The sequence below is a fragment of the Rattus norvegicus genome, chromosome 13 (assembly GCF_021556685.1).
Source record: "Rattus norvegicus strain SHRSP/BbbUtx chromosome 13, alternate assembly SHRSP_T2T, whole genome shotgun sequence".
In the NCBI taxonomy this organism is placed as follows: domain Eukaryota; kingdom Metazoa; phylum Chordata; class Mammalia; order Rodentia; family Muridae; genus Rattus; species Rattus norvegicus.
The window spans coordinates 75610824-75636856 of record NC_141546.1 but is presented as its reverse complement, the minus strand read 5'-3'; the positions used below and the strand labels follow the sequence as shown (position 1 = coordinate 75636856).

Here is a 26033-nt window from a genome sequence, read left to right as displayed (position 1 = left end):
AAGATAGAAGGAAGGCAAGGTAATTCTTTCCTCCATAGTTTGCATTGATTTCAGAGACGTGGAGAACAATTGTTCCTTCCATGGAACTGGGCTGTGTTAAATGTCTCTGATGCTCTCACACCCTTATTATGGTTCTCCTGGCCCCCTTCCTTTAGTTTTTGAAGGTAGAAAATAATCTTCTCTGAAGACACTTGGTAATTTTAAACAACAAAAACACTTCCAATGCATGCTTTTGGAAAACCTGCTCCTGCTCTAGTTGAGCTGCCGGGTAAGCTGACTGATGCGGTCACCCCAGTAGCCAGGTGAGCCCATCTCCTTGGGGAAGCCCACCATTCTTGGTAGCATGATGGGCCACAGAGAGGTAGAAATGGCAGAAGAATGAAGAGAACTCCAGGAAATGCTTCCCAGGGAAGGCGATTTCATGGATGAAGTCTTCCAGGCAAATGACACCAAATCTCCCCAGGACCTCCCCAGGTTCCCCCCAGGTGCTCCCCAGGTCCTCCCCAGGTGCTCCCCAGGTCCTCCCCAGGACCTCCCCAGGTTCCCCCCAGGTGCTCCCCAGGTCCTCCCCAGGTGCTCCCCAATCAATGTGTTGTCTGTTGGAGGGACAATCTCATCGTTAATCTTTGCTTGTCCACATTTCCAAGATGAGTTCTCAGACAGACTTCAGATTTGGAAATCCCCAGGTCACAAAAGGCTCCACTGTGCACAGCATTTTTGCACTCTGAAGGGTGACCTTGACAAAGACGCCACTGAACAATTTCTTCAGGCCAAGATTCATGATGGTGCTCTTTACCAATAAACTCACTCCTTCAATCCTTTCTGTGCGTATAACGAAGGTCAAGGATTATTTACCAGTCACCTCCAAAGCACCTCGTCACGTTGCTGCCGCCGCCAAGAATCGTGTACAAAAGATTCTAGTCGTCTAAACCTGAATTCTTTCCCTTTTCTCTCTCTCTCTCTCTTTGCCAAAAGAACCTGCTTTGCCTGAGTGGCTTTGAGGGCTTGATAAGCCTTGCTCTTTTTCAGGAGATTTACTGGAACCAAAGGGATCCTTTTTCTTTCCCCTTCCTCCTTCATCTTCCCTGTGCTCTGGGTCAGAGGATCTTAAAGCTTTAAGAAATGTTAACAGAAGGCTGACTAGGAAATTCTGACCTAAGCAGGTTGCAGGAGGTGTGAAATTCAGAGCAAAGCGCCAGACCACCAAGCAGAAATTCAAAACAAGTTTCCTTTGGCTAGATGGTTCTTAAAAACCACAAAGGTCAATCAGGGGAAATTGTGTGTGTGTGTGTGTGTGTGTGTGTGTGTGTGTGTGTGTGTGTGTGTGTATGCGCGCGCGTGCGTATGACATATAGTCTTTAGAGAGTCTTGCTATGCATTCCTTTGCTTCTCTCAGTAGGATGAAGAACTGGCCTTTGTTCTTTCAATTGAGGCCTTCTTACTGAATCCCAGAGAACTGTAGTTGGAAGACTTCTTGTGACAATTTTGAAGGTCAGAAAGTGAATGCCTACCAACCTTCTTCTTACTGGGGAAGATCTACCCAACTATATTAGGAACAGCCATCCCCTTCAGTTGGTCAAGAGAAAGGATGCTTAATACTTGTGATGGACCAGATATAGGTTACATGGGAGAGAAAGTCAATATGGGAATCCCTTATACTTTTGCCCCAAAACACTGCCTGGCAAGTCAATTGAGTTGTAAAAAACAATATGGCGGAGATGAGAAGCAAGCAAGCAAGCATCCCCTCCAGACAAAACAAACAAGTTCTCATGGTAATAGAGAAGTAGCAGCAGGAAAAATAAAATATATAGTCCATATCACAGAAAGTAAAGGAGTTGTACTTTTCAGAGCTCAAGCACTGAGAAACCCACATAAACGCCCACAAGAGTCAGTACCAATACCTATCAATCCCAGAGAGTTCAGAGTCATGATACTGCAGTCCACTCAATTAGGATCTGTCTACTCCCTTTTCCTTTTTCCCTCTTCCTGACCTCCAATCCCGAATCCCTAACATCAGGTGCAGAGAAGGAAAGAACTAGGAAAGAAAAAAAGAAAAAGAAAGAAAACTGCTCTCACTCCTTTTCTCTAAAGCAGTGGTGCTCAACCTTCCTAACACTGCAACCTGTTAACACAGTTCCTCGTGTTGTGCTGACCCCAACCATAAAATTACTTTGTTGCTACTTCATAGCTCTAATTTCGATCCTGCTATGAACTGTTAACATGAATGTCTGATGCTCAGGATATACAATTGCTGTGGAGGTGGAGACCCACAGGTTGAGAACCACTGCTCTAACGCTTTCTTTTCTAAGCCTCAATTGAAGTCACATTTTTGTGATTTAAAGGTGAAAGTGAAGAATCAGCCTGCCTCCATTTTAGGCTCTTCTAGTAAGGCCATCTCATAATAAAGAGAAACTAGACTCACTCCTGTTTATGATTACCCTCTGTTTCTCAAGGATTGGGCGATGCCCCACTATAACCTTAACTACGAATGTTTCCGGACTTCTTGTTCCAGGAGTGGCAATCATGTCTTTGTTTCAAAAAATTGTTTATGACCATCTTGCAACCCTACCTTAGTTTCAGAAGGTGATATGACTATCCATTGTTTTGATTACCTTGCAACTATGTCCTTGTTTCCACTCCTGTAATCCTGCCTATTTTGCCTGCCAGATCTCCATTTGGAAACCCCCTACCCCTGAGCTTTAAAAGCCTTGTGTTTGTCACATACAATGCTGACCTCCTAAACCGTGCCTTACGGGGAGGCAACTCCTATGTGTGAATAAAAATTTTGCTTTAATTAATCGCTTGCTTTAATTGTTTTGGCCATGGTGATGATTTGGGTCAGTGGATTTTTCTCCTCTAATCTTTCTATTTTTCCTAAGTGGTGGGGTCACACACCTTTAATCTTAGCACTTGGGAGAGAGAGGCAGGAGGATCTTCGAGTTCCAAGGCCAGCCTGGTCTAACGAGCGAGTTCTAGTACAGGCAGGGTTGTTACACAGAGAAATTTTGTCTTGAAAAAACACCTAAAAAAAGTTTTTCTATTTTCCATAGGCAAACAGGAAAGTCATGAGATTTGCTGGAATTTATACCAGAGTGCGGGAGGACATTTCCACCCACTGAGATAATTCAAGAATACATTTATGTATGGTCTCCCAAGTCACACTGGCCCTCATGTAATAAACAGAGAGACTTCTCCACTGGAAGGTGGAGACCTCTCAGAACCTTGAACGCAGCATCCCACATTTATGAAACGAAATCTTACGGTTCTGGTACCAGTGCTATTCACCAGCACTGCTGTAGAATCCTGGAATAATGCAAAGCAGTGTCTGTAGGAGAAGCAAACCTTTGATTCCCAGTGTCGTTAAAACAAACAAACAAACAAACAAACAAACAAACACCATAAAAATAAAACAAAAAAACCCTCTCTCTAAAAAATTTACATCTTACATTTTACATGAAAAAGTCATAGCAGAACCCATTAATCTTCACGATTAGTATGTGCTGATAAAGAGAAAGATTCTGATGAGGAAGCTCAATCAAAAGGCACGGGCAATGGAAGGCAAGCACAGGTAATCAAAAGCGTATCAAGTCAGCCACTCTTTTACTTCTCGAATTTTATTTATTTAAAAAGTGTTTTTTTTTTGTTTGTTTGATGGTGTATGTGTGTGTGTGTGTGTGTGTGTGTGTGTGTGTGTGTGTGTGTGTGTGTGTGTGTGTGTGTGTGCAGGACCTGAGGAGGTGAGAAGACAGTGCTGGGTTCTCTGGGATTGGAGTTACGAATGGTGAGGTGCTATGCGGGTGCTGGGAGCTGAATGAAGTTCTCTGCAAGAGCAGTAATAGCTTTTAACTGCTGAGCCATCTCTCCAGCCTCTCATGCAAAGTTCTCACATCAGCTATTGTTCCAGAGAGGCTGGATCTAAATGGAGAATTTCAACTTTAAAGGGACTGTATTATTACGAAACTCTTTTAATAAACTCTTAGGGTGGCGCCTATGCTTTAGTTCAAGATGGCTGTTAGATAATAGCATTACATTTATTTTCTAGAAAGTAGGAGAGGAGAGAGAGGGAGAGGGAGAGGGAGAGGGAGAGGGAGAGGGAGAGGGAGAGGGAGAGAGAGAGGGAGAGGGAGAGGGAGAGGGAGAGGGAGAGGGAGAGCCCACTTCTCTTTGAAGGAAAGTTCACCCAGTTGCTCGGTTCATGGTGATAAAGGAGGCCAAACGCCATCCATAGTCTTTGTTCCTTTAGTCTTGAATAACTCTGGGGTTCTGTTACGTAAGTGGAAGGAGAACACAGATACTGAAGCAAGTGTTTAGGAACCTCTTGAAACAAAAGAAAGACAAATGTTTAGTGACATATAAGAAAGCACTTGTTTAGGCTCCATTTCACTGAGAAGAGAACCAGCTTAGAAATTTCTAGCATAGCTTTGTGGATGTCTTTAATCATTCTATCATTCACACAATAATAACTCAGGAGCACCTAGAAAAAAGACACGATCCATACTTTTGCCAGTGAGCTCATCATCTAGGGGAGAAAAACAGGCATGAGCAATGTAAAATATAGAAGGTGTCATAGGTGGACAAAACTGGATGTCTTAGTTCTTGTGGGACACAGAAGGAAAATGCCAATTATATTGGGGGGGGGAAGGGCATGTATTCAAGGTGAGGCACAAATTGGTGATGAGATTCAATTAAAAATGATTGCACAGTTTAACATATAACAAAAGGTATGAAGAGTAGGGAATGTAGGTCGGTTGGCGGAATACGTGCCTGGCATGTACAAAGCCTTGGGTTCTATTCTCAGTGCTGTAGAGAGCAGGCATGGTGGTTTATCTGTGGTGGTCAGAATTCTCAGCACTCAGGAGGTAGAGGCAGAGGGGTTGGAAGTTCACGTTCATTCTTGGCTACACAGGGAGTTTGGGGCTAGCCTGGGATACTCATAATCCTGTCTCAGAAACCAAACAATAATGTCATTGAGAATGAGCTATAAAGCTTCCATTCAGTTGTCATGAACTTGGTAGCATAATACATTTCCACTATAACTGTACCATACCGTCCTAGTAACAAGGAATCCTAAAACCTGAATTTTCATGGGAAGTTTGAAATGATTAACGAAAATGTATGTAGATATTACTATAATGGTTTTCTATAGAGGTTATTGACAATAAATCAGAGAAACATATCATAGCAGTAAGAATCATCCTAAAATGGGAGAAGTGTCAGATACAGTGTTAAGAATCTTTTAAGACATTCTAAAGCATTTGTTGTTTAATTATCACAACATTCCAATGTGGCAAAAGGTGAAAAGATTTTTTTTAAAAGATTTATTTATTTATTATATATAAGCACACTGTAGTTGTCTTCAGGCACACCAGAAGAGGTCATCCAATCTCATTACAGATGTTTGTGAGCCACCATGTGGTTGCTGGGGTTTGAACTCAGGACCAGTGGAAGAGCAGTCAGTGCTTTTAGCCACTGAACCATCTCTCCAGCCCCAAGGTGAAAAGATTTAAGAAATGTCTTGTGAGAGGGTCAGAGAGGAGTGTGGAGGAGGTATATTTCCCTTGATGTAGAAGAAAAAAGTGGTTATTTTCCTCTTTTTACTGTGAAAACATAAATTTTAAAGTTACTTTTCTTTAAAACATACATATTTAAGGAAGATATGTATACGTGCGCACGCACGCACACACACGTATTTAAATGTCATAACCCTAGAATTTACTAGGTCTGTTGCAAACACTTCAAAGGATTTTGGATTTTACTGCCAAAGCTGTGCTTGGACAAACTGATGTAGGGAAACCACCAGGGAGGAAATTACCCTGCTGAGATGGCTCGCACCACATCACACCACATCCACACAGACGCAGGCTACCTCTCTGATTATACAGCTTCTCCCTGTAATGAAGACAGAGAGCTCCTCCTTACTCAGTGCTGGTGGGAGTGTAAACTGATGCAGACGTTATGGAAATCAGTATGGAGGTTTCTTAGAAAACTAAAATTAAAACTGCCATGTGACCCAGCTACGTCACTCCTGGGCAGTTTCCCAAAGGATTCTAAGTCATACCACAGAGATGCTGTCCATCCATGCTGTGTGCTGCTCATGCTAGCCAAGGAGTAGAGATATCCATTGATGGATGAATGGTTGAAATGGGTTACATGTGAGCACACGGACCCGGACACAGACACAGACACAGACCCAGATCCAGACAGACAGACCGACCGACCAACAGACAGACAGACAGACACACAGACACACACAGCAAAGTACACAAAACTGTAAATCACTAAGTGAAGTAACCCAGACTTAAAAGATAACTACTGAATGCTTTTTTCCATATATGGATTCTAGTTTTAATTTTTTAACGTGTGTGTGCATGTGTGTGTGTATCTGTGTGTGTGTATGTGTGTCTCTGTGTGTCTGTCTGTGTGTGTATCTGTGTGTGCGTGTATCTGTGTGTGTTTTGGTATAGGGCATGAATCTAGAAAGGGGACTGTAGAGAGCAAATGAAGTCCTGAGATGGTGGCACTAAGCTTGTGGGAGTGACCGACCAATCTCTGATTTGTTTTAAGGCCCACTCCACAAGATAAAACCCCAACCCAACACTACTTAGGTGACCAAGAACCTGGGACTAGATAGCTCAGAGACCTAGGGTAAGCTGAATGATACTAGTCTTAAAAGAAAAACAAAGTCATGATAAAACGACTCCTACTGATATTCTGCTCTGCTCAGTGATCGGTGCCCTGCTCAGCCATCATCAGAGAAGCTTCCTCCTGCAGCAGGTGGGAACAAATACAGAGGCTACACCCAGACATTATACAGAGAAGGAGAACTTGGAACACAGAGGTCTACATTGAAGATCTCCATCAAATCCCTCCCCTCAGAGCTCTGGGAACCCTGTGGAAGAGGAGGCTTGAAAGAGTGTAAGAGTCAGAGGGGAGAAGAACAAGGCCCAACGGAAAAGAGCTCACACGAGCTTACACACAGCGAAGCAACAGGCACAGGGCCCAGACAGGCACGCAAAGGTCCTCTGTGTACATATTAGAGTTTTCAGCTCCATATTTTTATGGGACTCCTGAGTATGTGAACAAGTGAATCTCTGATTTCTTGTTCCTTCTCTTGGGGCTCTTTTTCTGCTGATGGTTTACCTCATCCAACTTTAATGTGATGGTTTTGTTTTATCTAATTATATTCATTTTGTTAAAAAAGATTTCTTTTCAATAGAATTTCTTTATACTGTTAAAAATTAATCTAATTCAGATAAATATGTTAAACTTGACTGGCAGGAGAAGACCCTGTACTTTTTCCAAAGATATATGAATGCCAGGTCCTTTAAAAGTTGAAACAATACTTTGCCAAACTTGAAAAAAAAAGGGGGGGGTGCTATTTCCACATCCCAGATAAGAGAAACCAGAAGAGGAACATGCCACGGAACTGAATTTAAATGTGTACTAAAGCCCAGTGGCTAACACAAAGAATTAAACACATGCTGTGAGAATGAGAGACTAAATGAAAATACATAAGAATATCATGGATGAATTTTTAAATTACAGTAAACACAATAGTCACGAGTAGAAAAAGCAACATAAATATGTTGTATAACTCCATTTATGGAAAATTATATATTTTTGAGGTAGGGTTTCATCCCAGGGTGACTTCAAATTCTCTCTGTAGCTGAAGATGATCTTGAATTTCTTGTATCATTTGCCCGTCTAGCCTTGAACTCCAGATGCCAAATATACAGGTATGGAATATACCTCTTTGGGATGGTAGCTATGCTTGCTGTCTTGATTGTGGTGATGTTCTTAGATAAGTATATATGTCAAAACATGTTCAGCTTTACATTTCAAAACTGTACAGCTAATCCTATGACAATTATACTTTATAAAACTTCTAAAAGAAATGAAAAGAATAGAAAAAGCAAAATCAATATCTAAGCAAACCTAACATCTCCTCCTTCCTACTTATCTTTATATAACTTTTTTTTTAAAGGAACTTGCTTATCTAGCCTGTAAATTGTAGGTTTTATTGATGGCAATAAAAGATCCCTTAGCTTTTAGGGCTAGACACGGAAGTGTTTGTGAGTGAAATTTGTGTGTGGGATGGGGGTAGGGAGATTAGGCATATTTTGGTGATTGTTCAAGTTAATGGGAACCATAGGACTTACACTATTTCTCTACTTTTATATACTGAAACATTTTATGATACAAAAGAAGCCCCAGGCACTATCTCAGAGATTGGTCATCTCTTAGTGACTGAGTAGACATAACTCCCTCAGACCCCCTTCCTTCCAGGATGATTCTGTTATTCACTAAAGCTGGCAGGCAGGGAAAAGCAGTCTGATAGTGAGATGAATTTCAGACATCTCTATCAGGCATTGGTAGCTATCATCTTTATTTATTAAGTTACAGAAATACTAAGTCAGATAGTCTTCAAGAAATGTTCACACTCTGCCTGACTCTCCTGAAGGAGAACACTTTCTGAGTTCCATGAACATGTTGCTTGACCGAGTCAGGTTGTCATTATTATAGTGGTGGTATTGTCTTCCTCCTCATTTTCTCTCCCTCCCTCCTTCCCTCCCTCTCCTCTCCCTCCCTCCCTCCCTCATTCCCTCCCTCATCTCTCTTTCTCCCTCCCTCCTTTCCTTTCTTCCTTTTTTGAGACAGATTCTCACATAGTAGGCCAAGGTGTCCTGGAAGTCACTTTGTATCCCAGGCTAGTCATGAACTTGTGATCTTCCTGCCACCTCTCCCCTGTAGCCAATGCGCTCTCTCTCTCTCTCTCTCTCTCTCTCTCTCTCTCTCTCTCTTTCTCTCTCTCTCTCTCTCTCTCTCTCTCTCTCTCTCGTGTGTATGTGTGTGTGTGTGTGTGTGTGTGTGTGTGTGTGTGTGTGTGTGAGAGAGAGAGAGAGAGAGAGAGAGAGAGAGAGAGAGAGAGAGAGAGAGAGAGATTCTCTTGTATTCCTGGCTGTCCTGGAACTCAGTAGACCAGACTGGCCTTGAACTCTGGGCCTCCTCTGCCTCTGCCTCCAAGTGCTTAAAGGCATGCACCACCACAGCCTGGGTAGCTGGGTTATTTTTCTAACCTTTCCACTGTCAGAAAAACAACAACAAAACAACTCTGAACTCTGAATAGTGGCTAGGGAGTGGCTCAGTGGGTAAGAACATTTGCTATGCAAACATGGAAACCTAAGTTCAGATCCCCAACACCCGTGTAAAAAATGTCCAGGCGAGGCCATGCATGCCTACAACCCCAGTGCTGGTTAGACATGAAGACAGGAAGTCTGTTAGAGCTTGCTGGCTGACAGCCTAGTTAAACTGGGGAGCTGTAGGTTCAGTGAGAGACTCTGTCTAAAGAGAGTAAGATAGAGAATGGTAGAAGATACCCAGCATCCTCTTTGGGTTTGTTTAGTGTGTACCTGAGTATGACACACACACACAGGCACACACACACACACACACACACACACACACACACTCATACGAATACGACAAAACAAAAATATAACCCCCCCCCACTTGTTAAACACATAATACATGGTTACTGATTAGAGTCATGAAGTGTTTTTATTAGGGCGAACTGATTTAAATAACGCACTAAATTTAAATTTATTTTTTTTTAATGCAGTGACAAGTTCTCAGACATTACATAAATAACCTAGTCTGAGAGGGATTCTGGGAGTAAACAAGTTGACTTGTTTGAGGACTTTCTAAAATCTTATCAAATATGGTATCTATCATTTCATTGAAAAACTATCCTTGGAAGGGTCATCTGATACATGACTCTTCTTTCCATAATATGTATTGAAAAATTTACACTTGACTGCAAATAATAAAAAGCTAAATTCATTTTTAAAACAGTAAATAACTAAGGAAGCATCTTGACTCAGGGAAGTGACTAAATCTATAGTAAGACTTCTGGCTCATTTTGAACTCTTTCATAATGTGTCAGCTTTGCCTTCAGGGTAGCTTTCTTCACGGTAGAAGGGTGGCTTCGGTAACTAAATCCACCCATCACAGCAGCCAGAGTGAGAAAGACTCCTTTACATTCTCCTCCAGACACAGATGTGCCTGGCCTTCTTCAGTGGTTAATATTGTCAGTTTGACAGGATATAGGATTATCTGGGAGACAGGCTTCCGGGTGTGCCTGTGAGGGATGATCTCGATTAGGTTAACTGGAGTGAGAGGACTGATTGTGAAGTAACACCCTTCTTTGGCCTGGGCTCCTGGGTTGATTAAACAGGAGAAAGTGAACTTAGAGCATTCATTAGTCCCCTTAGTCAAAGAACCTCGCTCTGTTTAGAAGATATCAGAGGGTAAAAACTATGGCCTTTTCGGGTGCTGATTTTCTCATAGAGCCTGTCTTAGTATCTACTTCTTGTAGATTTATGAAGAGATTCTGTAAGCTTGGAAGTCAACAGATGATTTGTGTTCATTAAATCATAACTTTATTAGGCATCAACACTTAAAGCATTCATTGAGTCAGGTTTGGGAATAGGAGGTCTACTTGGGGTATAGAGTTTAACAAAAATACCTTCTGGGAAGGACCCAACATGGAGGGGAAACCCAAATTAGTTGGAACACTTTTGCTATGACTCTGAATCTGTAGGCATTAACATTAAGAAAAAGGAGAAAAGAAACTTGGGTTTGAAGGTCCTTTGACAAATGTTACATTTCTCAGAGTGGCTTTTGGATCTGGGTGGGGGATAATGACAGGCCATTGAAGTATTATAAGAAAAGAGAATTTTCAGGGGCTGGGGATTTAGCTCAGTGGTAGAGCGCTTACCTAGGAAGCGCAAGGCCCTGGGTTCGGTCCCCAGCTCCGAAAAAAAAGAACCAAAAAAAAAAAAAAAAAAAAAGAATTTTCAACTCAAGAAGCCTCTGGACACATTTAACCCACACAGTAACATTTACTGAATGAATACTTCCTTTCCTATAAGCCAGGTAGGATTCATCATGAAAGACACAGAAATGAGTGAAGTAGGTAATAAAATATTTATTTCACAGATTAAGGGTGTTCTATAAACCTGAGAAAAAAGTTCTTATGAGATTCAGGGAATGTAGAGGTCACTTCTGGCTGCTAGAAAGGAAGAAATTCACAGTTCAAAGATCAGTACAATATTTGTGGCAGAAAATAGATACTTAAGTTTATCTTTCCTGCAAAATCTATTTCCCCGAAAGGGATAAAAGGTGAGACTCGGGCTGCCTTCACAGTTGGGTTAGCACTTTCCTATGTAGTCAGAGTCTGGAAGAACTTATCAAGGGGAATGCCTCGGAGCAGACACACACCTTCAAAGGACAAAGAGTCCCGGTGGAAAAGTTAGTCCCCTGAGGTGACTTACTGGCCTCACAGAATGGAAATATGTAAAACAGGTTTGTTAGGAAGGAAGCTCCTCAAAAGGGATTTAGAACTCAGTCAGTGCTGGGGATGATTGGCAGGGTCCAGCACTCGTGCAGGAGGGCCTCGCGCGCCTCCGCTCTTCTAGCTCGCACTCTGCCCTCTGCCCTCTGCTCAGGTTTGTACTCGGCGCTTTAGGGGGCCGAGCCGGGTCCGGCGGGCCTGTGGACGCGCGCGCGCGCCGCCGCCTTGGACAGAGAAGGCGCCTCCGCCCTCGGGAGCGCGCACGCCGCGCAGAGGGGCCGGGCGCGCGCGCTCCCGCCCGCCGCCTCCTCCTCAGTCCGCCCCCTCCCTCGCCTCTTCCTGCCGTGCGGTCCTCTCCCCTCCCTAGCCCGCTCCCTCCGCCCCGTTCCCTCCGCCCTCCTTGGGCTTCGGCGGCGGCAGAGTGAACGGGACGGGCCCGGCCGCAGAGCTCTGGGCGGCGGGTGGGACTCGGGCGTCTGACAGAGTTGTTGTTCCGGCACGGCCGCGGAGACGTGAGGTGAGATGAAGGCGGCCTTCGAGGGGCCCGAGGGCGGCCTGACGGCGGAGAGCCGCGGTCCAGGGGGTTTTGGGGTGGACCGGGCTGGTGCAGAGAGGGTCGGGGTGCGAGGCCCGGCCCGGGACCGGGATGCTGGAGCACCAGGGCGGAAGGCATCCGGCGGACTCAGCGCCGTCGGCCGCCTCCTGGACACCGGGCTCTTCTTGTGGCTTGCTCGTCGCGGCGGGGCCGCTGGGCGGGAGGCGGGGTTGGCGCCCCTCACCTGGGGCGGGTGGTGGCTTAGGCGGCCACCGCCTCCAACTGTGCCCTCCTGACATTGCCACCGCCCCCGCCGGCGGCGGCCGGGATGTGGCTGCTGCCCGACTCGCCGTCCCAGCAACCCGGAGTCCGGTGGGCGTGTGGACAGGGTTATTTTCTTACCCCCTTGAAAGCGTCGGTTGGATCCCGTGTCCTTTCCTCGCTCTTCCCTTTCCTCCGCCCCGCGCACTTTGCTCCGTTCCTGCTGGCGATGCTTGTGGTTTTACTGTCTGGGATAGGCTGTTTTTTGGGCAGATCTCTACCTGCAAGGAATGCCCCGCTTCAAAGTTGACCGCGTGGGCCCCGACAGACACCCATCCACACCCACGCGCGTGTTGTCCTCCGAGTCCTGATAACTGAGTCAAAGTTTCTGAGACTGAGCTGGTACTTTGCTCTGGTCGCCAACGGTGCAGGGCAGGGCAGTGCGTCAGCATGTGGAAAGGGGCCACTGGCCATTGGGGAGGTGGCCAAGAGCAAGGAGGGCTGAACTGAGAAGAGCTCATTTGTGGTCTCAAGACAGTTTCGTTCAGGTGCTTATGTATTCTCTTTGGACTTCTCAGAGTTAGTTATATCAGAAAAAGACTCGAAATTAGGCGATCGTTTTTCAGAATCCATAGTATTATGCAAATAAAATTAACTGCTAACCTTTAAGGGAAAGGGTTTGCTTGACATGCTTAGTGCAGTTTGGAAACAGATTTCAAAGTCTACTTTTCTTTTGTCACTGAAAGGTTTAGATGGTTTTAATGCATTTAAATTTTCTTGTGTATGAGAAGAGGTAGATAGTTGACTGTCACAATTCAGAGAGCACAATTTCATGAGAACCTTAAGACTTTTCTTGTAGTAGTGTTTACGTTTGGCCCGCGCTGCACTTCTGTAGTATGTCCAGTAATCGTGATCAGGAGGTACACACATGAAGTTTGTAGTCAAATTGGACAGTGGATTCTACTCGTGGAAAGTACTAGTTTATAAGCTGCCTGGGAAGGGAAATTGGCCTGTGATCATTATCTTGGTTGCATTCTCTATATGAAACTGCCATTGAAGTTGCAAAGAAGAAAGGCTAAATGAATTTAATGTAGCATATGTTATTACAAAATTGTATTTCTTGGGAAGCTAGCATAAGACTTTGAGTTAGATTGATGACCATGCTAAATTAGTTCAAGATGTACTCTAATATACTAAATCATCTGGGGAGAAATAAATGTGCTTGTGCAGGGCTTATCTGAGAGCGTGTCGTAAAGCTTAATTTGTGCTCTGGGCAGCTGTAAATAAGGTAGTAAGTTCCAGTACTATTGAGGAAAATGGTAAATACGCAAACAAGTGCAAAGGATGAGGCTGTAGGCCTATGACGTTTTTCTTTCTTTCCTTCTTTTTTAAACATTTGACGGAAAGTTCTGTTTGTGTCGTTCTGAGATCTTTTTGCTTGTTTGATCATTCCCTCATGATTTATATCATTAGGGCGTTTTTAAAAAAATACTTGAAAGATTGTACTACTTTTGTTGGGATATTTATTTATTTTTAAAGATTTATTTAACTTTATGTGTTTTATCTTCATGTATGTCTGTGCACCCCTTCTGTGCCTGGTGGCAGAGGAGGCCAGAAGAGGGCATCAGATCCTCTGGAACTGGAGTTACAGACAGTTGTTAGCAGCCACGTAGGTCCTAGAATTGAAACCAGGTCCTTTGGAGGAACATGTAGTGCTCCTAAGCCACTGAGCTGTCTCTCTAGCCTTATTTACTTATTTTTTGACACAGAGTCTTATATAGTAGCTCTGACTGTCTGAACTTACTATAAAGCCCATGCTGACCTTAAACTTGAAGCCGTTCTTCTGCCTCAGCCTCTTATGTGTTAGGATTATGGACATGAACAAGCCCAACTGTTTTTATCTTTGACTTACAAAAGTATTATTAAGCAAGGGAAACAAGGGTTTTCATTTCTGTCAGCTCATTAGTTCTGAATTTGACTTCTGAAAAACTTCACTTTGCTTTATCTGAAACTTGAAATGGTTTAATTGCTGTTACTTATTTGAACTCTCAGATACAGCAGTGAGGCTGAAAGTCTTAGGTTTGGGGGAGTAGTGAAAAGTAGAAATTCTGTAGTTCCAAATACAAATATTATGTGGGAGAGATTAACAGGTTTCTGTATACTGACTCTGAAGGGAGCTGCAGTTAGGTATATAAAATTCCTGCCTCTGAAGGTGTAGGACTGGGACTCTGTTTCAGCCTACCATTTTCTTTTTAAAAATTCCATATATTAAACTCTGTGTGTGTGTGTGTGTGTGTGTGTGTGTGTGTGTGTGTGTGTGTGTGTGTACCTGGTGCCCCTGGAGGTCAGAAGAGGGCATCACATCCTCTGTTGGAGTTAAAGATGGTTGTGAGCTGCCATGTGGGTGCTGGGACCGCTGCAAGAACGACATGTGCTCTACTGTTGAGCCAATTCTCCAACCTTCAGCCACCATTCTTGTTGCACGGAGATGAGGACTTTAGGAGATTGAAGTCAACCAGTACTGTAGCCTTTGGGAGCCCCAGTGCAGACCTCTTCCCCTGCCCCTGTTGTATCTTGCAGGTTTCAATCAAGTTTTTGCATATTTATAACATCTTTTAAACATTATTTTAAACTTTTTAATAAAATGTATCGCCAAAACATAGAACAAACAAAAGAGCCACAAGAAAAACATCAGACACTGAAATTAACCAGACCCACAGCATAACTCTTATTTTATATAAATGATTCAGGCCCAGGGTTTGAGGAAACAAAGACTGAACATAGCCCCCCCCCCCCCAGTCTTTTTCAGACAAGGTCTTGCTGTAAAGCCCATCCTGGGTTCCAGTGGATATGTAACTTAGTCTGAAGTCATGGTCTTCAAGATGGGATTTCACCATTATGCCTGACCAACCCAGGGATTTCTTTAGTCTTATGGTATTTGTCATGACAAATGGAAACAGAAAAGACAGAGTTGAACCCCAGTAATGAAGACATACTCATTAAAAATTTATTTAAAAAGACTTAATTAAAATGTTATTTAAAAAGACTTGCTTACCTGGGTCCTGCTAAGACTGAACCCCCAGTGAACTAGACTGTTGGGGGGAGGGAAGCAATGGGGGGAGGGTTGGGAGGGGAATACCCATAAGGAAGGGGAGGGGGGAAGGGGGAGGGAGATTTTTGCCCGGAAACCGGGAAAGGGAATAACACTCGAAATGTATATAAGAAATACTCAAGTTAATAAAAATAAATAAATAAATAAATAAATAAATAAATAATATGGCAATAAAAAAAGACTTGCTTAATTTGCATGTGTGAGTATTTTGTTCACGTGTCTGTCTGTGTACTTCATGTGTTCCTGGTGTCCTTGGAGTTCAGAAGAGGGTACTGGAGTCCTTGGAATTGGAGTTAAGGGGGTTGTAAGCTACCACATGGGCCCTGGGAATAAATTGTTCTTAACCCCCAAGCCACCTCTCCAGCCTGACATACTCACTTTTTGATTTGACTGCTGTCTTTTAAGAGTAGATTGGAGGTTTGACTTTATAGTTAATATTTAAATTGGGTATATGTATGCAGACATTAGTGGATCACAGTTACTAAGAGTTAATGAAATTAAGTAGATTTATAGCAACATTTTTGTTTTTGTATTTCATTTACTTCCTATATTGCTTATTCAGCCAACAAGATTCCACAACTGTTGGAATATAGCAATTTCATGTTTATACTGATTCATTTTTGGTTATCTTTTTTTAAATACATAGGTTTGGGGATTTTCTAGGAAACGTGTAGATACATTTTTAGTTGATTTAGAGTGGGATTTGGGATAAGATTATTAGTGTGCTTGAAATTTTGAGCCTTATTTTCTAAATAGTCTTAAAAATAGAAAACACACTTTTTATAAATACTCATGAAAAATCTGGCTACAGGCAGTGTGGTTGTGATAGACATAGTACAGCCAAAAATACATTTAGGAAACTTCTTTGCTCCATATCCAGTTTAGCATGCTTAAGTAAAAAGTCAGAAAAGTATTTAAACAAAACCTGTTTTTCTCAGAGTATGAAGTCTGAACAGTAGTTTGTGAACTATGCTGTCCCTTGCCTATTTTAAGCTCAGCAAGCACTACATGTCTTTAAGAGCAAATTAAGTTAAAAAAAACCCAACTAATTCTAATGGAGAATTCTTAGTAATAGAAGTTCCATTGGAAGATGCAAGCTTGTGTTAAGAATTTGGAGAAAATTAGGAATAGACAATTTGCTTTTTTACTGCACTGTTTCTAAACCACATACGTCCTTCCCATAATTTGTCTTACAGTGATATCAGTAGGTGTGTTAGGTGTCTTGTTACTTTCTGTTTTGAAAAGAAATATAAATTGTGCTAAAGAGACTGTAGCCAAGAATAAGATTTGCATACTATAGTAAACTGTTGACTGTACTCCACAGGATGAAATACTGAAATCTTACTCCTGCATGTGTACACACACACACACACACACACACACACACACACACACACACACCCCACACACACTCACTCTTGAAATAACAGTTTGTGAAATACTCCTTATCTTTCAGGGCCGCGCTGATTGGCTGCTGACTTGGAGCAGAAATTGCACATATCTCTTTCTACCTAGCTCTGTGTTCAGCGATATCGTCATGGTGTGACTTGATTGGTCATAGCAGGGTTATTTATACCAGGGACAACCAGAAAATAGTATAATTTGAGCTTTCTGCTGTAGCTAGTTGTTAAATGTAAAGCATATTACTGGCTATAACACTGTAATATTCTTTTCATGCAATTTATGAGAAGATGTTAAGATTTAAATTTCCAATTAATTTTATACTCAGTGAAGATTACCAGTCTCTTTTAAAACATGAAACATCCACCACGAACATCTAAAACAATTGAACAGACAGACAGACAGACAGATATACAGACTAGTTGAGCAAACTTTTCTAACCTGCAGATGAATATACAAAAATCTAAAGCTCAAAATCATATGGGTAGTTATTTGTCTGCCTCATAGAGACAGACTTTCACATAGCTCCACTTACCTCTCAAGTGCTAAGATCACAGACATGCATCACTACCCTTCCTGGTCAGCCAATGGGCTTCTGTCCTTTTCTCACCCAAGCCATTTATTTAATTCCTTTCCAGTATTCTGTTAGGCAATTTGAATAGAGATGAATGAGGCATGGTCCTTGACCTTGAAGCCTTTATACTTAATGTGGAAGATTAAATATGGGAACACAGATAATGCATGGCAGAAAGTAATGAGTGGTGAAGAGATTAGAGAGGTGGGAAAGATTACCATAGTTGTAAGGATAGGGGGACAGGACTTTTTAACTATGCTTAGAAGAATAGGTAGCACTTGCACTTGTAGAAATAAGATGACTAGTTTGGAGAGAAAGGCCTTACTGGGCCATGAGCTATGGTGAGCAGAAGCTTCACGGTGTGTACAGGCAAGAGTAATGAAAGAGCTAGGTGAGGGTCCGTGACCCTCAGACGGTTAAGGGCCTAGGTGTTTTCTTTCTACTTTTCAGTTTATCTTTTATTTTATATCTAGAGTCATCTAGTACTTAGCATAAAACAAGCTTTATATGCTGTACTCCTGATTAAAACATGACCCCAAGAGAGGGTAAGTATATTCACAGTTAAAGTTGAAGAGAGAAATTCTAAGTTACAGAAAAAACACCTTGAATTTATTGATTCTTAGTGTGTTGGAAAGAGAAAATCTTTTGTTTTAAAGAAGATTTTGGTGTTTTTCTTTCATTTTGCTTAATTCAGTAGATAGCATCAAATTGACTATACCAGAGCAGGAAATAATTGTGTTTACAAAGATCTTCTAGAATGTGGTTTCTAAATGACTGGGTCTTACATTTTTTGAGGCTGTTCTGGTTCAGGCAAAAAGGTAGTTTTTGAGCTACTAGCTTTAGAACTTAGGGCAGCAAGGTAGAAATTTCATACTAAATCCAGATTCAAGGGATTGGGGGAGTGAGTAAGGGTGTGTGTGTGTGTGTGTGTGTGTGTGTGTGTGTGTGTGTGTGTTCGTGTGTTCATATGCATGGGTATATGTGTGTGGCCGTCAAAGGTTGATGGCGGGTATTTTCCCTGGTGGCTTTGCATTCCTCCATGTGTACTGAGCAGGGTTCCCTGAGTCCAGAGCTTGTTGATGGTACTAGTCTGGCTGCCCAGCTTGTCCCAAGGTGGCCTTGCCGCTGTATCTGACCTCTGGGGTTACACGCGTGACATTTACTTGGGTACCAGAGACCTCATGTTTTTGTAGCAAATATATTATCCACTGAATCATCTCTTCAGACCCGAGGAGTTGACTCTTAACCCCAAAAGCGTTCCTGGATTTCAGTATTACCTGACAGCGAGTATAATTGAGCATGTTTTGAAGTCTGCTTGGACTGTACCTTGTTCTTCAGGGACACTGGTGGCTAGAAATGAAGGTAAAGAGCATCACGTTCCATTGTTTATCAGACTGAAAGACTGTGGCAGTTCTTGAGCTTTTCTGTCTGCCGATTTCACACTTATGCTTCTAACTAAAATCCTGCACAGTTTGAAGGAGGGTTCTTTTTCTTTGACCCTCCAGTTCTGTAAAGGTAAACGTCCTCTTTAATGTTGCCTAGGTAACAGCACACACAGAGACTTTGATAGCTCAGCACTGAAGTGTGTGGAAAATTTTGGAAATCTTGGTAATGAAGTTGCTATAGTAAATAACTACTTGGTTGGTAAAACACAAGACTTTTGGGGATGAGCCTTGGTTCCAAAATAAATATGAATTGTGTCATTGCTAAACTGTTTTTCTCATTTATTTAAGCTTCTGATGTGCTAACTACTTTGTCATGTCATTTTAGACAGTTGCAGCAGTCTCGTGGACTGTTCCGCACAGTAGACAGCACACTTGAAAAATCACAGTGAGAAAACGAACCCAGGGCCTTGCGCTTGCTAGGCAAGTGCTCTACCACTGAGCTAAATCCCCAACCCCGCAAACACAATTTTTATAAAAACATTCAGATATGTGCTTTTTACTTTTAAGGTTTAAAAAACATAAAACCCCAACTTTTGATAAACCATGTTGTAGAGTGTTTATCATTTACTTTAATATGTCTTTGTTATTTTGAGACCCTCTATTAGGAACTTTTAGAAAATGTAAATGGTTCTGAGAATGGTTACTAGATGCACTCAAGCACACATTTAATATATGCATATATATATTTATATACAGTATAGTATATTGACAGGATCTTACTGTGTAGGCCAGACTGGCCTCAGACACTTTAGCCTTCTGCCTCACCTTCTTTTGTGTGGGGATTGCAGGTGTATACCATGACTCTTGGCTCTGTGTTATGTTAATCTGTTTATTTCTCTGTAATTAAGTATTTTATTTTTCTTGGTATTCTGTCATTTTATTCATGAATTAATGAAAATGAACTGTGGCTAGAACCCATTCATATATTGGCAGACAGCATGGATGCTGAGGTATGTTTAGAGTTATTTAGTGACTTAGCAACTATTTGTCAACAGACTTCATCAATCGTTTCTCATGGAAGGATGTAGCGTCTCTCATTTTAAATCCTTGTCATATTTGTCTGCCTTTCACTAATCATGCTTAGAATAGCATTTTGCTTTGCTTTTGATCGGTTGGAAAGAAACATTAAGCAGGTGTCAGTGAAGAGTGATTCAGACAATGTCTTCTTTTCTCTAACCTTTTACACTTTTATACCTTAACACTACACCTGATCTTAGCCAAAAGGATGAGAAACAATCTACCTCCATATGGAGAATCGGGATAACATTAGCTTCCTAGCAAGGCTCATGGAAAAATAGAATTGATATTGTTAATAATATTATTTAAATCTTAGTTCATGTATTTGCTATACTGGTTAGTTATTATTGTCAGCTAGACACAAGCTAGTCACCTGGGCCATGAGATTGGCCTGTGGCCATTTTCTTGATTAATGATTGATATAGGAGGGCCCAGCCCACTGTGGGCAGTACAACCCCTATGCATGTAGTCCTGGGGTTGCATAAGAAAGCTGGTTGAGTGTAAGTGAGAGAGCAAACCAGTAAGCAACTTTCCTCCATTGCCTCTGCTTTAGGATTTTCCTTTGATTTCCTGCCTGGACTTCCCTCCATGATGGGCTGTAATTTCTAGGATGAAATAAATTCTTTTCTTTCCACATTGCTTTTTTTTTTTTTAAACTTTTATTCTTCTGTCATGCATTACATCTCCATTGTGGTTTTCTCTCCTTCCACCCCTCCCAGTCCCTCCCTGAACCTCCTTTTTCCTCCAGATCAACTCCTCCATTTCCCTTAAACCACCCCCCCACCTCTTAGGGATAGCTACTGAATATGGCCTAACAAGATATAGTTAGCCTGGGCACAAACCCTTAGATCACGGCTGTTCAAGCCATCCCAGTAGGAGGAAAAGGTTCCCAAGCACAGGGAACAGACTCAGAGACACAACCCACTCCCATTGTTGGGAGTTCCACAAGAACACCAAGCTACACAACCATAAGATACATGCAGAGGACCTCGCTCAGACCTTTGCAGGGTCTGTGTTTGTCACTTGAGTTTGTCATGGAACATTTGCTAATAACCAGTGATTTTAAAGAGACTGCATGAGTTATACAGCTTGGTTTTCATTGACTCTCGGCATCTTAGTTTCTTTTCTTTTTTTATTTAATTTTTTACACTCTATATTTTATCCCCCTCCCAGTCCACCCTGTGATTGGTCCACATCCCCTACCTCCCCCCACCCCCCTAAAGTTCTGACATGTCCATTTCTTATCAACATTATCATTCGTTTTGATATATGAACATATTTCTCCTGGTGCATTTGGTATTTTGAACAATACATTTACCATTTAAAGATAAAAGCGTAATCTAACAATAGCTTATAGAAATGAGTTTGTTGATACGTTACCTGCTCTTTTTTTAATTTTTTTTTCTTTTTTTCAGAGCTGGGGACCGAACCCAAGGCCTTGCGCTTCCTAGGCAAGCGCCCTACCACTGAGCTAAATCCCCAACCCCTCTTTTTTAGTATTAATTTCATTACCTTTCTGTGCTTTGTTCTATTGAGGTTTATTTTCTTTTAACTTTAGCAGTTTTTCAGATTTTTTGTATTTTGCTTTGAAAAAGGTAAAAACAGCACCCTTTACTGATAGGTGTCAGAGCAGATGTTTCCAACCTAGCACTAGGGAGGCAGAAGCAAGAGAATTGGACAACAACGTAATCTGAGTTCAAGGCAAACTAGGACCACATTGAAAGACCATATCCTAAAAGAGCAAAGCAAACAAAACAAAAACTTTGGAAGAAAGCAGAAATTATTACCTGTTCAATGCAGAGAGAGAGGAATAGTCTTTAATGTATAAATAAGACAGAGCACTTTTGTTTTTGTGGAAAACAGTTTAAGAGTTCAGGACCATAATTCTTGGTGTAGTACTGCTGTGAGATTCAGACAGAGTAAATTTTAGATCAAAGTTTCTTATTTGTTCTTCTGTATATAAAAATAACAAGCCAGCATTCTTTTTATCAGGGTAATTATTATATAAGATAATATACATTATATATCTAATCTTTTTCCTTAGATTTATTTATTTTGTGAGTATGAATGTTTTTCCTGCATGTATGTATGCATACCATGTGTGTGCATGGTGCCAACAGAGGTCAGAAGAGGCTGTCAGATCCCCCAGATCTGGAATTATAGATGGTTGTGCCTCCAGGTGGGTGCTGGGAACCAAACCCAGGTTTTCTGCAAGAGCAGTAAGTGCTCCTAAACTCTTAGCCTTCTTATAAGTAAGCGTGTGAAGTAGTAGCTGTTATGTGTTGCTAGTTTGCAGAAGAGAAAGAAAGTGATCTTGTAGAAATCTAGCAACTTACCTAATATCATCATATAGAGCTTTCTTACTTCTAAGTTTATCCTATAGTGATTCTCAACAACTCTGTATTGGTTATTTGTGTTCATGAGAATCAAAAAAGCCAAGATTTACAAAAGAACAGACATGGTATATTCATTTTATTAGGTCATATCTGAAATCTTTCATTGTGTTGTAATTAGTAATCAATAGTACCAGAGGATAACAGATGAAAACTTGAATGACTATTATCTGAGAAGTAGAAGACATATTTTCTGTTTGTGTAGAGGATGTGTGACTAAAATATAAAGGAAGACAGAAATATAAGACTATATCAGACAAACATGCATTAGATGATTTGTAGTATTTTGAATTCCTTCTTTTCTGCAATGAAGAGGATATTAGGTGACCTATAAGACTTTTTCATCATCAGTCTCTTGTGTGTGTGTGTGTGTGTGTGTGTGTGTGTGTGTGTGTAATTACATTTTTTATTGTTCGACAACCCCATGACTTTTTTTTTAAGATTTACTTTTTGTATTTATATGAGTACAGTGTAGCTGTCTTCAGACACTCCTGAAGAGGGCATTGGATCCCATTACAGATGCTTGTTAGCTACCATGTGATAACTGGGAATTGAACTCAGGACCTCTGGAAGAACAGTAAATGCTTTTAACCACTGAGCCATCTTTCCAGTTAGACTCTTTGTTTTCTTAAAAGCAATCCCAGCACTCCCTCTCCTTCAGATAAGTAAGGTCAGAAGAGTGAAGAGCTGAAGATGACACCAGTCACATTAGTCTTAAGTTCTGATTTTGTGTGGGTTGACAAGCAGCAGCCACTTGTGATGACGAGTGATAGATTGAAAGTGGTTGTAAAATTTGTTAATATTTTTCTATTTCTAAGCAGTCCTCAAAGAAAATCTCATATGAGCTTGACTCCTGGTACCCCAGCCCAATAGCTGTGCCATTTAAATGGATTTGTGTTTGAGATTAGTAGAGATGTACTTGGTTTGTTCTGCAATCTCTGGCATAAAAGAGTTTGTTTTTTTCTTCCAGTTTGTCTTTGATTGGCTTCATGTAATCTTTGATAAATATCTCACAGTCTTCTTTTGTGAAACTGGCTCCTGATAATATCTACACCAATGATTATTGTACTGTGGGCCCCAGGGCCTTCAGTAGAGGTGTTTCTACCGATGAGAGGCATCAGTGGTGCCTTCTTCCTACAGGCACCTTCTCCACCTCCAGCCATATGCTGTTGGCAGTCTCTAGGCTATCATTTCAGAGGTTTTGTGTTTGATAAGATCTAGGTGGATAATTCTGATGGTGTCTGCAAAGACAGAGGTGACAGCAATACTAACTAACTTGGTTCAAAGCTGCCTTGTGCATCCTGAGCATGGCTTGGGGCAGGGTTGGAGTAATTGAGGAGGAAAGGGCTCCTGTTAATATTTAGTGGTGTGTGTGTTTAAAGTTTTTTCAGATTTTTTTTTAAATTTAATTGGTACTTGGGGCAGTTTCTCTCTCTCTCTCTCTGTCTCTGTGTCTCTCTGTCTCTGTCTCTGTCTCTGTCTCTGTCTCTGTCTCTCTCTCTCTCTCTCTCTCTCTCACACACACACACACACACACACACACACACATCCCACACACTGTGATTTGTGATTATCATCTCCACTACCCTCTCTTTTCTCCCCCACATTTTTTTATCATCCTCACCCCCTACCAGTCTCCTTTCCAGATTTATGACTTGGTTATTGACCCAATTAGTTTAGCCAAATCCATCTGTGTGACCGTTGAATGAGTTGACTGGAATATTGGGGTCATCAGTGGATATTCAACAGAACACAATGTCTCCCCAACTCTGTCACTAGCAGATGGTTCAGCACCAAGGATGCCCTGATCCTCTATCCATGGCTGACTGTTGACAGTCCCATTCATGTGCAGACCCAGTGTAGTGATCCATGGTTGCCCTGAATTCATAAATGTAATGGCTCTTTTGTGCTTAGAGATTATCATTTCGAAGCAGCTTCTTTTGTTTTTATTTGAAAGGACTACATTCTGATTTTCTTTCTTTTTTTCTTGTTTATTTATTTATTTATTCACTTTACATCCTGATCGCTGTGTCCCTGTTCCCCTCGCACAATTCCTCTTCCCAACTCCCTCCCCTCCTCCACTGAGAGATTGGAGGTACCCCCTGGATATCTCCCCACCTTGGCATATACCCAGTTAGGGTAACAGGATCCACAAATAGCTTTAAGCACGGCCCCCTCCAGTTATTGGGGACCCACTGAAGACTGAGCTGCACATCTGCTATATATGAGCGGGGAGGCCTAGGTCCAGACCTTGTATGTTCTTTGGTTGGTGTTTCAGTCTCTGAGAGTGCCCCCCCAAGGGTCCAGGTTAGTTGATTCTGTTGGTATTCTGTGGAGTATCTCCTTGGGGCCCTCAATCCTTCCTCCTGTTCTTCCTGTTTGCTTTTTGCAACATTTGCTTGTTGGTCTCTGCAGCTGTTTTCAGTCAGCTGCTGGGTAGAGCCTCTTAGAGGACAGTTATTGAAACAACTTCTTGCCTTTATGTTCTACTTCCTTTTGCTGATTAGTTTTTGCCACCTTGACACAAACTAGACTCAACTGAGAAGAGGGAACTTCAATTGATAGATTTTCCTTAATCAGATTGTCCTGTGTGCACATCTATGGGGCATTCTTTTGATTAATGATTGATATAGGAATACCCAGCCTACTGGTGAGTGGTCCCACCCTTTGGGCAGGTTATGTAAGAAAGCAGACTCAGCAAGCAAGAAAAACAAGCTAGTAAACAGTATTCGTGTATTCTGCTTCAACTCTTGCTTCCCAGTTCCTGCCTTCAGTACCTGCTCTGACTTACTACAGTGACAGAATGTAACCTGTGAGGTGAAATAAAATATCCTTCAGAAGTTGCTTTTGGTCACTGTTTTATTACAACAATGGAAAGCAAATTAGAACACCCCTCTTCCCAGATGTTCTTCAGATTGAGAGGGGAAAATGTAACTGTCAAGTTGATGGCTAAGTCCTCAACCTTTACGTAATCTTAGCACTTTGTACAGCTATAAGCTTATGCATTCACCACTGTTCACTAGGAAGAGGCTTCTCGGATCAAGTCTCAGAGTAGCATTTGTTTTTAGTATAAACATAAATGTGTAGAAGGAAGTTTGATGCTATGTTAATATAACTAAATGTGGTGGTTTGAATAGGCTCATATGTTTGAATGCTCAGTCACCAGGGAGTTGCATTATTTGAAAGGATTAGAAGTAGGAGGTGTGACTTTGTTGGAGGAAGTGTTTTGCTGGGGGGAGGGTGGGCTTTGAGGTTTCAAAAGCTCATGGCTTGCAGAGAGAATAGCTTTTAGTTACTTCTCCAGCACCATGCCTGCCTGCTACCATGCTCCTTACTGCCATGCTCCCTGTCATGATGGTAATGAACTAAGTCTCTGAAACTGTAAGCTTTTTTTATTTTTTTTAAGTTAAGACTTTCTGGGGTCATGCTATCATGGTATATCTTTAAAGCAATAATAGTATGGTATGATTAAGATACTAAATACAGCATTAAGTTATCTGCTAGGGTCTATGACATCCCTCATTATGGGATTTTGACTGGTGTTTACAGTTGTCAGGCATAAGTTCCCTTCTTTGGAGCAGGCCTCAACTCTGGCTAGCGAGTGGTTGGTTATCCCCATGTCTTTCATGCTGCTGTTGAAAAAGTGAGCATACTTTACCTGGCAAGTTGATACTGTAATTTATAGGGTTCATGGCTGGGGAAGACTTTGAGGGACTTTGACCTCCAGTAGCCTTCATTGGTAGGGAGTAAGTTTTCCAGCTCAGTTGAATTTCGGTATGTCATGCAGCCAGGATATGTGATGTATTTAGCAATAGTTTTATCATTTAGTTATTTTTAAATTATAATTCTTAATTTTTGAGAATTTCATGCATATATACAATGAAATATCATACTTACCCCCATCTCCCTTTTTCTGCTTCCTTCATATCCTTTCTAATATGT

The 26033-nt window shown here is 41.7% G+C and overlaps 1 protein-coding gene and 1 pseudogene across 8 annotated transcripts in view; one reads left to right on the top strand and one right to left on the bottom strand.

The window, feature by feature from the left end:
• Positions 1-252: 252 nt before the first annotated feature.
• Rpl7l1-ps1 (ribosomal protein L7-like 1, pseudogene 1) lies at positions 253-5379 on the bottom strand (annotated as a pseudogene).
• A 6374-nt stretch (positions 5380-11753) lies between these two features.
• Rabgap1l (RAB GTPase activating protein 1-like) overlaps positions 11754-26033 on the top strand; it is a 595723-nt gene continuing 581443 nt past the window's right edge. For 7 of the 8 annotated variants that reach the window (XR_015635222.1, XM_087580933.1, XM_087580932.1 and 4 more), the window contains exon 1: positions 11756-11870. The gene's annotated coding sequence lies outside the window, so the exon portion shown is untranslated. 8 annotated transcript variants of the gene reach the window in all.